The following is a 12,414-nucleotide window of genomic DNA, read 5'->3' as shown; positions in this document are numbered from 1 at the left end:
AACAAAATGTTCAATCACAGCCCTGACTTTAACGTGTGCAGAGTTCGAAGATGTTCCTTAATGTGAATGTTTATAGCGAAAAACCAAGTTGCAAACTTTTATTATAAACAATGCACAAAAAAGCGATTGAAGTTTTCCACTGAATACTCGAAAAAGCCTGATCTTCAACAACATTTTTTCGTTAGTGGAATCTAAAACAGATCTTTTTTAACCAATAAGATAACAATGTTTGGAAGAAAAAAGAGAAGGAATAAAAAAATCATTCTGCCCAATGTTAAATATGGTAATGATTGTGTGATGATATGATTTGGTTATGTCTCCTCAGAAACTGGCGACCTGTTTTGTTTGGAAAAATCAATTACTGCTGCAAAATATCAAGAATTATTTCACTCTTAATTGTTACCAACTTCCAGAAGGATTATTAAACAGAATTTTGTATTCCAGCAGGATAATGACCATAAACGTTCTGCAAAATCTGTAGTAAAATTTTTAAACAAAAATAAGAATACAGTTATGGATAAAGACTTGAATCTTATCAAAATGTTATCGATTGCAAAATAAAGTTGTACGTGTTGAAAAATAGGAAAAAAAATATTTCTGGAAAGTTGCCAGGAACTAGTTTCAAAACGAAAAAACAAACAAACAGAATAATATTATAAGCTGTACAGGAGGCGTCCGTAGGTTTTTATAGAAAAGCCAGAGCGGGCTATCTGATGTGTCTACCAAGGGGAAACGAACGTCTGATTTTGGCCTTGTAAATCCGTAAACTTACCGCTGTGCCAGCGAGTCACTAGAGGAAGCAAACAGTAAATATAAAGTATTAAATCAAGACTACCCAAATACTTTTCATCAAAATATTAAGTTAGACCTACGAGTTACTTTTCAGTTTATGCATGTTACTTACGAATTGTAGCTTTATTGTGTTTTTCAATAAAACAATAACAATTTATAGAAATTACTTTATCGTTTACGGGTGTTTTTTGTTCTTTTGAACTTTCTAAATACTTTTGTCTGCAAATGTATTTAGAGAATAAGAAATGAATCAAAGATCATGTTCAGCAGAGTCATCTGTGGATAAATAATATTAAAATTACTAGAAAAGTTTCTTGGGAAGATTATACAGTTTAGCGAATAACCGCGTGAGCACATGGTGGTTATTAGATAGTTTCATATTTGCTCATGATAGTTTGAGATGTGGTCATGGTGTGTACGTGGTGGTCAAATTACACTTTTAGATTTGATGATGGTAAATGCGTGATGGACAGAAAATGGGTAACTTTGTCATCACGAAATATATGGATGAACCCTAAGTACGACTTGATTTACTGTACTTAGTTAATTTGTTTGTTTTGAAATTTCGCACAAAGCTCCTCGAGGGCTATCTGTGCTAGCCGTCCCTAATTTATCAGTGTAAGACTAGAGGGAAGGCAGCTAGTCATCACCACCCACCGCCAATTCGTGGGCTACTCTTTTACCAACGAATAGTGGGATTGACCGTCACATTATATTGCCCCCACGGCTGAAAGGGCAAGCATGTTTGGCGCGATGGGGATGCGAACCCGCGACCCTCAGATTACGAGCCACACGCCTTAACACGCTTGGCCATGCCATACTTAGTTACCTTTCGTAACTTTATATTTTGGAAACTGACCAATGACATTTGTAACATTTCTGTGAAACACATAGTTTAGTTGTGTTTTTAAGTCATAAGAGACTTTTATGTGTAAGGTTTTGCTGAGGAACAATCAGCCACAAATTTTTTTTTTTTCAGTTCAATGAAACCGAGTCAAAGGCGATTTTAAAACACCATACTAGGTGTTATACTAATGATTTGAATCCTTTTATCTCGATTAAGTTTTAGTTTATAAACGTACGGTTGAAACGCTATTTCAAATAATTTTCAGATGTTCCTCAAGTCTGTGCACATTATATGTCTAGATAATATCACGTTTTGTTCACAAAATTTTGATTTTTTTATTTGTGACAGTGTATTTATTAACCAGTTCGCATGTGTTAGTTTTCTAACCTTTTGCCGTGTAATAACCACCCGTTTTTGTTTTATCGGTCACGTAATAGTTAGTTATCTATCATTCGACAATGTAAAACGTGCGCTATCGCGATAAATGTAAGATACCCGTTTATTCCAGACATGTAATAGTTTTACAACTTTCTTTTGTCAGCCAAGCATTTTATATCGATTCCTCATTTGTTAAGCCATATGATGCTTTACAATCCAAGTTATCAGAATGATGTTCGTTTAAATAAATTAATACTAAATAGTACATCAACGACATAGTACATAGTATTTTCTTCATAGTACATCAACGAGATACTTCCAGTTCTGTTTGCCAGTGATATATTAACTTTCTGGATTGTTATAACATTGTTATATTAACTTCCTAGCCTTTCATTTTTCGACAACTGCCCGTTTGGCAGTCGTATCTTAATGTTCTTGTTTTCATGCTGTCAACGATGTATTTCTATTTCAGAGTTTATAATTCGTCTTTTTATCGTTTAAACTTGTTTCTATGTGTTTATATTTCAATCTGATAATTTTTTGTTGCTGTGCACAGTTACAATAGGAGTTATATGTGTTTTGCCCACCGAGGGTATTGAAACCCGATCTTTAGCGTTATAAGCCCTTATACATACCGTTGAGCCATTGGTGGCTCCTTTTCTGTTTGATGGCATGTATCATCCTTCTTTCAGAGATAAAAAGTTTTCTTTTCCCATTTTCGTCTGCCACGCTAGGTTTTGTCGCTATATGATCAAGTCTTTCTTTCGTGAATGGCAACTTGTGTAAAAAGTATTCACTCATTGCTCGTGTTAATTCTTAACCATACAATAATTTTATTTTCAGTTCAACTAACTTTTCTCATCTCTTTTTGTCCCCCGCTGGGACAGCGGTAAGGCCTCGGATATACAAACCTAAAATCAGGGGTTCGATTCCCCTCACTGGGCACAGCAGATACCGGGATGTGGCTTTGCTATAAGAAAAGACACACACACATCTCTTTATATATCTAGTGCACCACACCAAGTTTCACAGAGCAGTGATGTTTATTTTCTAACAGTTCAGTAGAAACTATTTTCTCCCTTTTTAACTTTTAACGAGTGTTTTATAGTATCTTGTCCTTCATTAAAAAACAGTGTTTATTCTTATTCTTATTTCGATTAAAATTACTTTTAATGAAATTAATAACTTTTGTTTTTTTATATACTTTTTACTTAAAGAGACAAGTTAAATTATTTTCGGCCCGGCATGGTCAACTGGTTAAGGCACTCCACTCGTAATCTGAAAGTCGTGGGTTCGAATCCCCGTCGCACCAAACATGCTCGCCTTTTCAGCCGTAAGGGCGTTATAATGTTACAGTTAATCCCACTATTCGTTGGTAAAAGAGTAGCCCAAGAGTTGGCGGTGAGTGGTGATGACTAGCTGCCTTCCCTCTAGTCTTACACTGTTAAATTAGGGACGGCTAGCACAGATAGCCCTCGGGTAGCTTTACGCGAAATTCAAAACAAACCAAATTCTTTTTTCTTGTCATGCATATAATTTTTTTGGAGGGGAGGTGATTTAAAGAGATATTTTGTGGTCTGTTTTTCGTTAAATGAGTATTTCAGGCAATAGTCAACTTGCAGTCCCCCTTGTTTCATCGTAAAAATGGTTCTTGTTATAGCGGTTTGGCTTGCCATTGCTGACTCAGTAGTAACGTTGAGGCTTATAATATCATATTAAAATTAATGATTCGAGCCTCGTGGTGGGTACAGCACAGATGTCCCCTTGGATAACTTTTTGTCTACAGCAATTAAAATTTGTTTAAATGTTCAAGTAGAACAAAATACTAATAAGGAAAAAGTTAAAAGTGACAATTGAAAACTTTCGATGTTTTAACACTGTAATTTAACATGCTAGTTAAGAGAGATCCTACGTTTTAACACTGTTGATAACCTCGAACTTAGAAAAAGGTAAATTTAAAGAACGATAGCAAAACGATTTTCACTGTGAGAAAGGTAATTACAATATCTTACGTTTAACTAAACGTACTATACAAAAACGAAAAAAAAAGTTTCATAAAGTTAATTCTTCTGGAACTTTATTATTTGAAATACTACGATTTCAAAGGGTACCAAAATGTTCCACAACGCCAGTGAAAAACAACAACAAAAAGAGGTGTTCTGATAGCTTAAGGCCAGTGACTGACATGTCGCCCTTGAACATATTCATACAAGTCTTGGTGAACAAAGTACCATTCATCAAGACATACATTTAACAGTCACGTGCCTCTAAGCTGAACCAATCAAAATTCTTTTTCATTGAATATACCACAAAATGGAATTTAGATCATATGATGGCACACCCACGAATCACACACCTACACAGGGTCAGTGGAACGACTCGTATGAACTGTTAATATTTAGCCTTTTCTGTAGCTCTGGTGTCTGTCATATCCTGACGTCGTAACTAAAAAGAGTGAACTGAATAAGCAAAATCTCAAAGTAAAGGTCTAATTTGTCTTGCATCAGAACACCAATTATTTATCTTTTTGGAATGGTGCAACAATTCATTAATTTATGCAATTCTTCTCTGTGAAAGGTCAAGGAAACAACTAGTATAACATTTTGCAAGTTTTGTACGATAAATTCTTGTAATTGCCATAAAAATTAATTTAAAGCTAAAAACATATAAAAATATTATTCACTATTTTAATAAAAACGTGTTACATCGATTAACGTTTACTTTAATCACCGAGAAAACTGTTTTGTTCGTTTTATTGTTAAGCGCAAAGCTGTGCAATAAGTAATCTATGTGCGCTCACTGTTTGGATTGAGCCTCGGATTTTAGTCTTATAAACCCAGAACGTTATCCTTAGCTATTGAGGGCTCGAAAGAAACGAAAAGTATGATACACAAGTGATATATGTTACTACATAGTTTTCATACGAGTTTCATGAAATTTCAAGCAGCAAGTGATTAGTTTGTATGAAGGTGTGTGTAGTAGCCCTTATTTATGCGACTAATTTAGGCTTTATAAATAAAGTAGTCGTAATAAAAAAAATATAATGAATTCAACATTAAACGATAGTTATTAAAAAGTAATATTCAAAGACTTATAAACTCATCATCATTCATATAGTATTGCGTTATTCATCAACATTACGTTCAAGTTCAATATTGTACTATCGCGGTCCACAAACATGATTAAAAATGAGTGGGCTTTGAATATTAGTAGTTATAAAATAAGATACAACACTCTACTTTTTATTAAACCATTTATCCACCGAATAAAAATGAAACAAATAGCAATACTACTTTACGGCTTTCTTTCACTGTTGATTTTTGGTTTTTGCATAAATGGAGCTAAAACTCCAAAGTCATAAGGGCCAATTACCATGATATCAATATGGTATCGAAACTAAACATTTTTAAATGAAATAGAATAACTACGCATAAAATAAATATTCATTTCAATTTGTGGAAAGATTGTCAAGTGAAAAACAAGTTCATTTGGCTAAAGAAAAGTTCACTGATTGGCCACCTAATTAAGACTTCTATCTTATTCTCTGTTAGACCACTTTTCACTGCGATGATAGCTTGGGCTCAGCACGACTTTGACTCTATAAAATGATGTAAAAGCTCATCTTTAAAATGATAGATCGAATTAAGATTAAGTCACTGTCAAACTCTTTGAATTAATTCCGAACAATAAGTAGATTTATTAATATTCTTTTTGCATTCTACTTTGGAAGAATACTTTCTCCTTAGGTAAAACTACACCGCTGATAAATAAAGATGATTAATAACAACGCTCAGATGCATCATAGATCATATTTAGCCTTCTACGGAAGCCAAAGGTATTCAATCCCTACCAGGAAGTTCCACACTCCATTACATCTCCTTTAGCAGCAGGCAAAGTAAGATGTGTTATGCACCATGTGTTTGCCATTTTCTGTGCTGAACATACGGTATATAACATTTTTATTTTACACTGGTGCAGTTTCACCTAAAGAAAAATTATTCTTCCAAAGTAGAATCCAAAATGAAAAAAATCCACTTATTGTTCGGAATTCATCCATATCTACATTTGTGATAGGCAGATTAAGATTACCACTGGTGCTGTGCCATTGTGGCTACAGAAATTTTCTGGAATACTCTAACCATAACGCTATTAAATCAAGGTTCAGAATTTATTTAGCTAATTTAACAATATTGCCGAACCGAGAAACCAATGGACAGAGATGAAAAGATTCCATGGGAGGGACGAGGCTTAGTTTGAAATAATTTTCAGACAAATGGAAAATAGAAAAATAAGCTACTAATCTTGTTTCCAATTTAAAAGAATCAGTTTCAATAACATTAAGCAACCTTCAAGTTGAGATCTATAATAACCAGCAAGCGCTAGTAACTGCTTTATCCAATTGGTTTGAAGTAATACACCAATAGGAAATATCCAAAGTTCCAAAACAATGTGCGGAAAAAATAAGAAACCTTAGTCAAACCTACAGAATATTTGGTAAGGCTTGCCCAATTATCTTATCTGAGTGATCCTCTTGAACTGATTGATTTGTTAGGGCATGATTATTTCTAGGCCATAACAGAGGAGATTATCAGAAAATTATGTCGAAATAAAATAGGTGTACATATAAAAGAAGCTTTCTAGTTGGCGATGAGACTTGAATCTGTCAAAATCATAAATAGCGAAAGGCACCATTTAGAAGTTACGGAATCATCAGCTTAAGTATTACGAAAATATCAACTGTTGCTGCTGATAGTCTAGAATAACTGAAATTATTAGCTAGACAACTAGTTATACAGAATGGAGAAAAACCATAATACAATAAATGTTTCAAGTGAAATTTGAAAGAACATACTGCAAGGAATTGTTGATTAAAGCATGCAAAAAATAACAACTCTTCCCACATGATGTAAATAAGAGAAAAATGTGGGAAATCTGTCTACTACAGCCGAGGCTGTAAGAAGTAAACGGCTATTAATATACAACGGAGATGAACCTTCAAGACCAGTCACATCAAAAGAGCAGTACAAAGTTAACCATACCTCTGATAAAGAGAAATTAGCTGGAGTTATGGGTCGAAGTTCAGCTGGGAATACTCCTATCACAAATTACAAAAAAAGTTCATTATCTAAGGGAAACATTTACGATTTCATAGGTTATTGATGGAAAACCTTGAAGTACATTGTTTTGATACCTGTTCAACAGTTACAACTGTTCAAACTAATTTGATAACTAAAAGTGGAAAATTACCACCAGACACAAAGAAAGAAAATAGATTTATTTGAACAGTAGGTGGAAATAAAGTTTTAGCAAGAAGAACGTTGAAAGTTATTCATAGTGTAGAAAGCTTCTACATGATGTGCGAGTAATTTATTTTAAAGGAAGCATGTGTTTTGGGAACTGACTTCAGGCAGAAACATGGATGCGAGACTAGGCTAGCTTCAAATAGCTTTACAGTCTTTGATCATGAAATGTTGTGCATTACATGAAAAAATTACTACACCAGTTCAATTTGAAGTGACAACCAGGAGAGTAGTCACTATACTACTGAGAAGCAAAATACTCATAGCAAAAGTTATTTGGAGTAAACCTGCATCTAGTTTATGGGGTATAGTGGAACCAAACACTCTAGCATATCCCGAGAAGTGATTATTGGAAGATCTCTTGTGGATCTGAAGAATAAATATGCTATACAAGACTTTAACAAGAAACAAATTAAACAATTCTTAGATAAAAAGTCACTATGATGATACTACTGATAAGGGAAAGGTCTTACTTTGTATTTAAAATAATCGGTTATGTAGTTTACAGAATCTAGAAGAACTGGTTGTCCAATGTAAAGGTTATCTACTACGGTCATCTTTGAAAGTACACTGAGGAGAGGACAAAGTATTTACCAAAACAAAGTTAATCTGCTTAAGAATCCAGGGTTCATGTAAAAACATTGCCAGAGGATTACAAGGAGTTACAATCAACCAGTGGATTTGCAAGGTGTACTATTGTAACAGGACAGGACAGCAAGTAACGACAAGGGATAGGAGGCCATACCATCCGTGTACCATACTTCTCAGACAAACCCAAAAAAAAAGACAGACTTGATGAAAGGTTAGTTTAACATACCATTTTATTTTTGAACATGGGTTGTTTAAAGGACATTATAATTTTTTCTAAGGTAAAATGCTTTTAAGTTATATTTTCAATGTTTTAATTTATATATACTTGCTAGAGGAAGCTGATAATTTTGATGACGTAATAATCTTGAAATTTTGTGGAATCTGAAAAAATACGAGTATATTGTAAATACGAATAATCTGTGTGTGACGAAATCAATAAGAATTTAGCACCTATTGAGTGATGTAGTTCGGTATTTGTAATGAAAGTTATCACATCTACCAATTTAATCGATCAATTAACAGAGAAATTCTGCAAGTTTATTTGTCAGTTAAGATCATCGTTGGTCTCAACACTTCTAATGAAACGTTGTTAGTGAACTAATGCCCACATAAGCTTTAGAGTTTATAAGTTTATTTATATAGTTAGGCCTAAAAATTAACACAAGTATAGCAAAAGTTTGTTGAATAAATAAATTGTTATTGTTACATGGACTAGGCTTGTTATTATTTTAAACAAGTTATTCAAAAGAACTCGTCCAACGATATAATACGTTACAATCACATGTTCGTTGAATATTGACCATTGTTGAAATAAATGGTGAATTGGGACCTGATCTGGCGACTGTTGCATTTTCTAAGTAATTTCCTCGAAATTTACTTAGTGACAAACGACTTTCCTTTCGATTGTTATTGTTGATGTATACTGCTACAGCAAATGTTTTAAAATAGATAGTCAAAGAAATAGTCTATTTTAAAGACTTCTTTTAGAGAGGCACTTACTAGGACGCTCCTTTAAAATTAAAAATGTCGTTATCTAACCTATTTGCTTTAGATTAGCCATTGTACGACTAGATCTCCACATTTACAGAGCTCAATCAACAATTTCGTAAATCCCGTGTGTGTGTGTGTAGAAGTTCTAATAAAGTGGAAGTGAGCGTGATCTAACGGTTAGCCAGCTCAGGCTGTGAATCAGATAGTTCACAGTTTAAGTTTGTTGCGCAAAAAAACCTAAACAAACAAAAATACAACAACACATTTCCTTCTGTGGGGCTGTACTATAAGAAGAAAGGTCAAAACGCTATTTGGTCAAATAGAAGCCTAAGAGTTGGTAATGGAAACTGCTGACTATTTGCTTATCCTAGGTCTATTGGTTCAAAATTTGGAATAATTATGGGCTGTTAACTCTTTGTTATAACATTGTTACGGTGGTTAAAGAATTCGACTCGCAGTCTGCGGGTCTGAGGATCGATACACGTCACTGAACATCTTTCTCTGTCAGTCATGTGTACATGATAATGTTATAATCATTCTCAATATTCGTTGTAAAATAGTAGTACAAGAGTTGGCGGCAGGTGTTACTGACTAGCCACATTTGATCTAGTCTATCACTTGAAAGTTAAGAAAGACTAAGCTCGAAAATCAACAAACAAACCTTTGGGTGGTGTTGTGCGAAAGTTGTAAATCATAAAATTTTAATAAAGTGGCCAATCAGTGTAAAAAAACAAACAAACAATAACAAGTAAACAGTAAAGTAAAACTCAAAGATCAACGTACCTTTATATTTAAAAAAAAATTATACGTTATCTATGAAATGGATATTTTAAATTTCACATAATTAGCTATGTATTGATATTCTTCTAATAAAGGACTGCGCAAAGTTCTGAATTTTGAAGCGTTACAAGAGTGGCAGTTAAACTCCAATTTTTTTATTACAATAGCCCACAGGTTGGGATTGATTGGTGTTGATAAATCGCTTTCCGTGAAGTATATTAGTTCAGAACAAGGGACAGACAGCTCTTGAGTAATTTTGCGTGAAACTCAGCAAATTTATTGAAATAATAAAAAATGTCGTTTTGGAGAAAATTTAGTTGCAGGTTATAAAGAGGCGGATATTAAATAATGAATTTGTAATTTGCCTTTGTCTTATTGGATGTTATTTCTGTACGACAACACGGTCAGATAAAAGTTGTCTTCACTCTAATTGTCGTTAAATTTTCCTATTCCAATGAATTTTCATCTAAGCAAGCATATAATTGATTTTTTCAGAATAGCGTAGAGAAACAATGACAAACCTTATAGTTATAATAATTTAACAGAACTCTTCCGGCTGGAGTCCCAATATATATATATATATATACATACACACATAAAACGGGCGATGCAATACTTTGGGCATATAGCTATATACGAGGCTAGGTAGGTTGGTAAATATTCTAATGAGTAATAAAATAGAATCTGGTATACACGAACCCCACGTTTAGTACTTGTGCACAAAATATGGCTAATAAAAAGGAAGCAACTATAATTATAGAGACAAGCTGTAATTTGCAAGATATCCAAGGTACATCACTGTAGTTATTTTGCTCTGAGCCACATTATTTGTTTGTTTGTTTGGAAATTTCGCACAAAGCTACTCGAGGGCTATCTGTGCTAGCCGTCCCTAATTTAGCAGTGTAAGACTAGAGGGAAGGCAGCTAGTCATCATCACCTACCGGCAACTCTTGGACTACCCTTTACCACGAATAGTTGGATTGATCAAGGTTGAAAGGGCGAGCATGTTTAGTGTGACGGGGATTCGTATCCGTGACCCTCAGATTATGAGTCAAACATCCCAACCATGCCGGACCAGCTCATTATATACATGGAGGTTTAAGTCATCAAATGATATACTAATTTTAAAACGAAGATGTTTATGTATGCTCTTGTGAATTTGTTTGTTGTGCACGTTATTAATGTTAAGCAAGTTTAATTTTTGGTTAATATTTTATAAAATATGACAAACTTGTCAAAATTTAATTTGAATAATAGGACGCATTAAACAAAATCTACTTATTTTTCAATGTACTTTGAAACAGTAAATAATATACTTCTCTCAGTCTTTTAACAATGTCTGTTTGCTTATAATTAAGCACAAAGCTATACAATAAGCTCTCTGTGTATTGCCCACAATGTGTATCAAAACTTGAGTTCTAGCGTTGTTTTAAATCCAAAGACACACTGTGCCACTGGAGAACTTTCAGCAATGTGTCACTGATCCTCCTAGCAAATTTACACATCTCTTTTAATCACTTGATACACTGAGGTGACCAAAAATTGGAAACAAAGTTGACAATTTACTATAAGCAAACTAACTTTGCCTTAAAGTAACAAAAGTGGAATACAATTGCAGTTTTATGTCTTTGTATACCAATACTTACATATATGCCACTGCAGAACTTTCAGCAATGTGTCACTAATCCTCCTAGCAAATTGGGACCTCCCATTTGTGAGTTAAAAAAATAGAATCAAAACTTGTAATGTATTGGTTATATTTATCTCCTATAAAGTGGAACACAATATGTGAGGTTGACTGAATCAATACATAACAGATAACTAATCTTTCTTCTTTTTTTTTTGTCTAAATTGTGGTTAGTTTCCTCTGCTGTTTCAGATGGCACACTTTCTAAGGTCTAGTCCACTTGTATAAAACATAAGATGTTGTATATGAGTATAAAATGTTTAGGATTTCTTGTAATCCTGTTATCAGTGAACTATATTTCATACTTGCTTCTTCAGAGTTCTGCAGAATTTTTCTATATAAATAAAAAAATCTTAAAAGATTATGAAAGGAATAAAGAAGTATCATTGTAGGATTCAAGACATTTCTAAACAAATCTCTTGCAAATCCATCAGCAAACACACTGCACACTTAAGGCTAAAAGCTGTCACATAATCATGAACCACCATAGTAATTCATAATAGGGAGCAACCAGATTTTGACAAAATACTAATAGAAATAATTGAACACATGGCAAAAACCACCTTAGAAAGTAAACGTGTTCCTAAACGAACACTCATAATATTCCTTTACAATGATAAATGCCATACGCATTTAAAACATTCAGAAAAATTAAACTATCCAATACTTAGAATGACTCTAAAATCCATTCATATTATTATTTTTTTCTATTGCCAGCCTACAGAAAAATACCTTGTGATATAACAAAACGTTTTGTAGAATACCAACTAAGGTACTGTGAAGATCACATGTGTATTGAATAGTTGATTTATTTATTTTATATTTTACATAAAGTAAAAAATACCACAATTCAAGTGTAAATGACATTATCATTACCCTGTGAAGTTAGCTTTCTTACCAGTAAGTGGTGTTCCTGTAAAAAAAACTTACGTACAGGGTGAAGCAGGAATTACTTGTCAATAATAGATTAATATTACATACATTTACTCAATTGTTTGTACACTCTACAATCAATGTTATTAGGTAAGAAACTCCTATATCATGAAAAA

At 33.5% G+C, this 12,414-nt stretch overlaps 1 long non-coding RNA gene across 1 annotated transcript in view; it reads left to right on the top strand.

The window, feature by feature from the left end:
- Nucleotides 1-6,637: 6,637 nt before the first annotated feature.
- The window catches only part of LOC143253147 (uncharacterized), a 32,763-nt gene continuing 26,986 nt past the window's right edge, over nucleotides 6,638-12,414 (top strand). The window contains exon 1 of the long non-coding RNA XR_013029404.1: nucleotides 6,638-8,119. This is a non-coding gene — a long non-coding RNA (uncharacterized LOC143253147). The remainder of the gene's footprint in view (nucleotides 8,120-12,414) is intronic.

Source organism: Tachypleus tridentatus, chromosome 6, assembly GCF_004210375.1.
Source record: "Tachypleus tridentatus isolate NWPU-2018 chromosome 6, ASM421037v1, whole genome shotgun sequence".
NCBI classification, from domain to species: Eukaryota; Metazoa; Arthropoda; class Merostomata; order Xiphosura; family Limulidae; genus Tachypleus; species Tachypleus tridentatus.
This window is presented reverse-complemented; position numbering and strand designations above follow the sequence as displayed.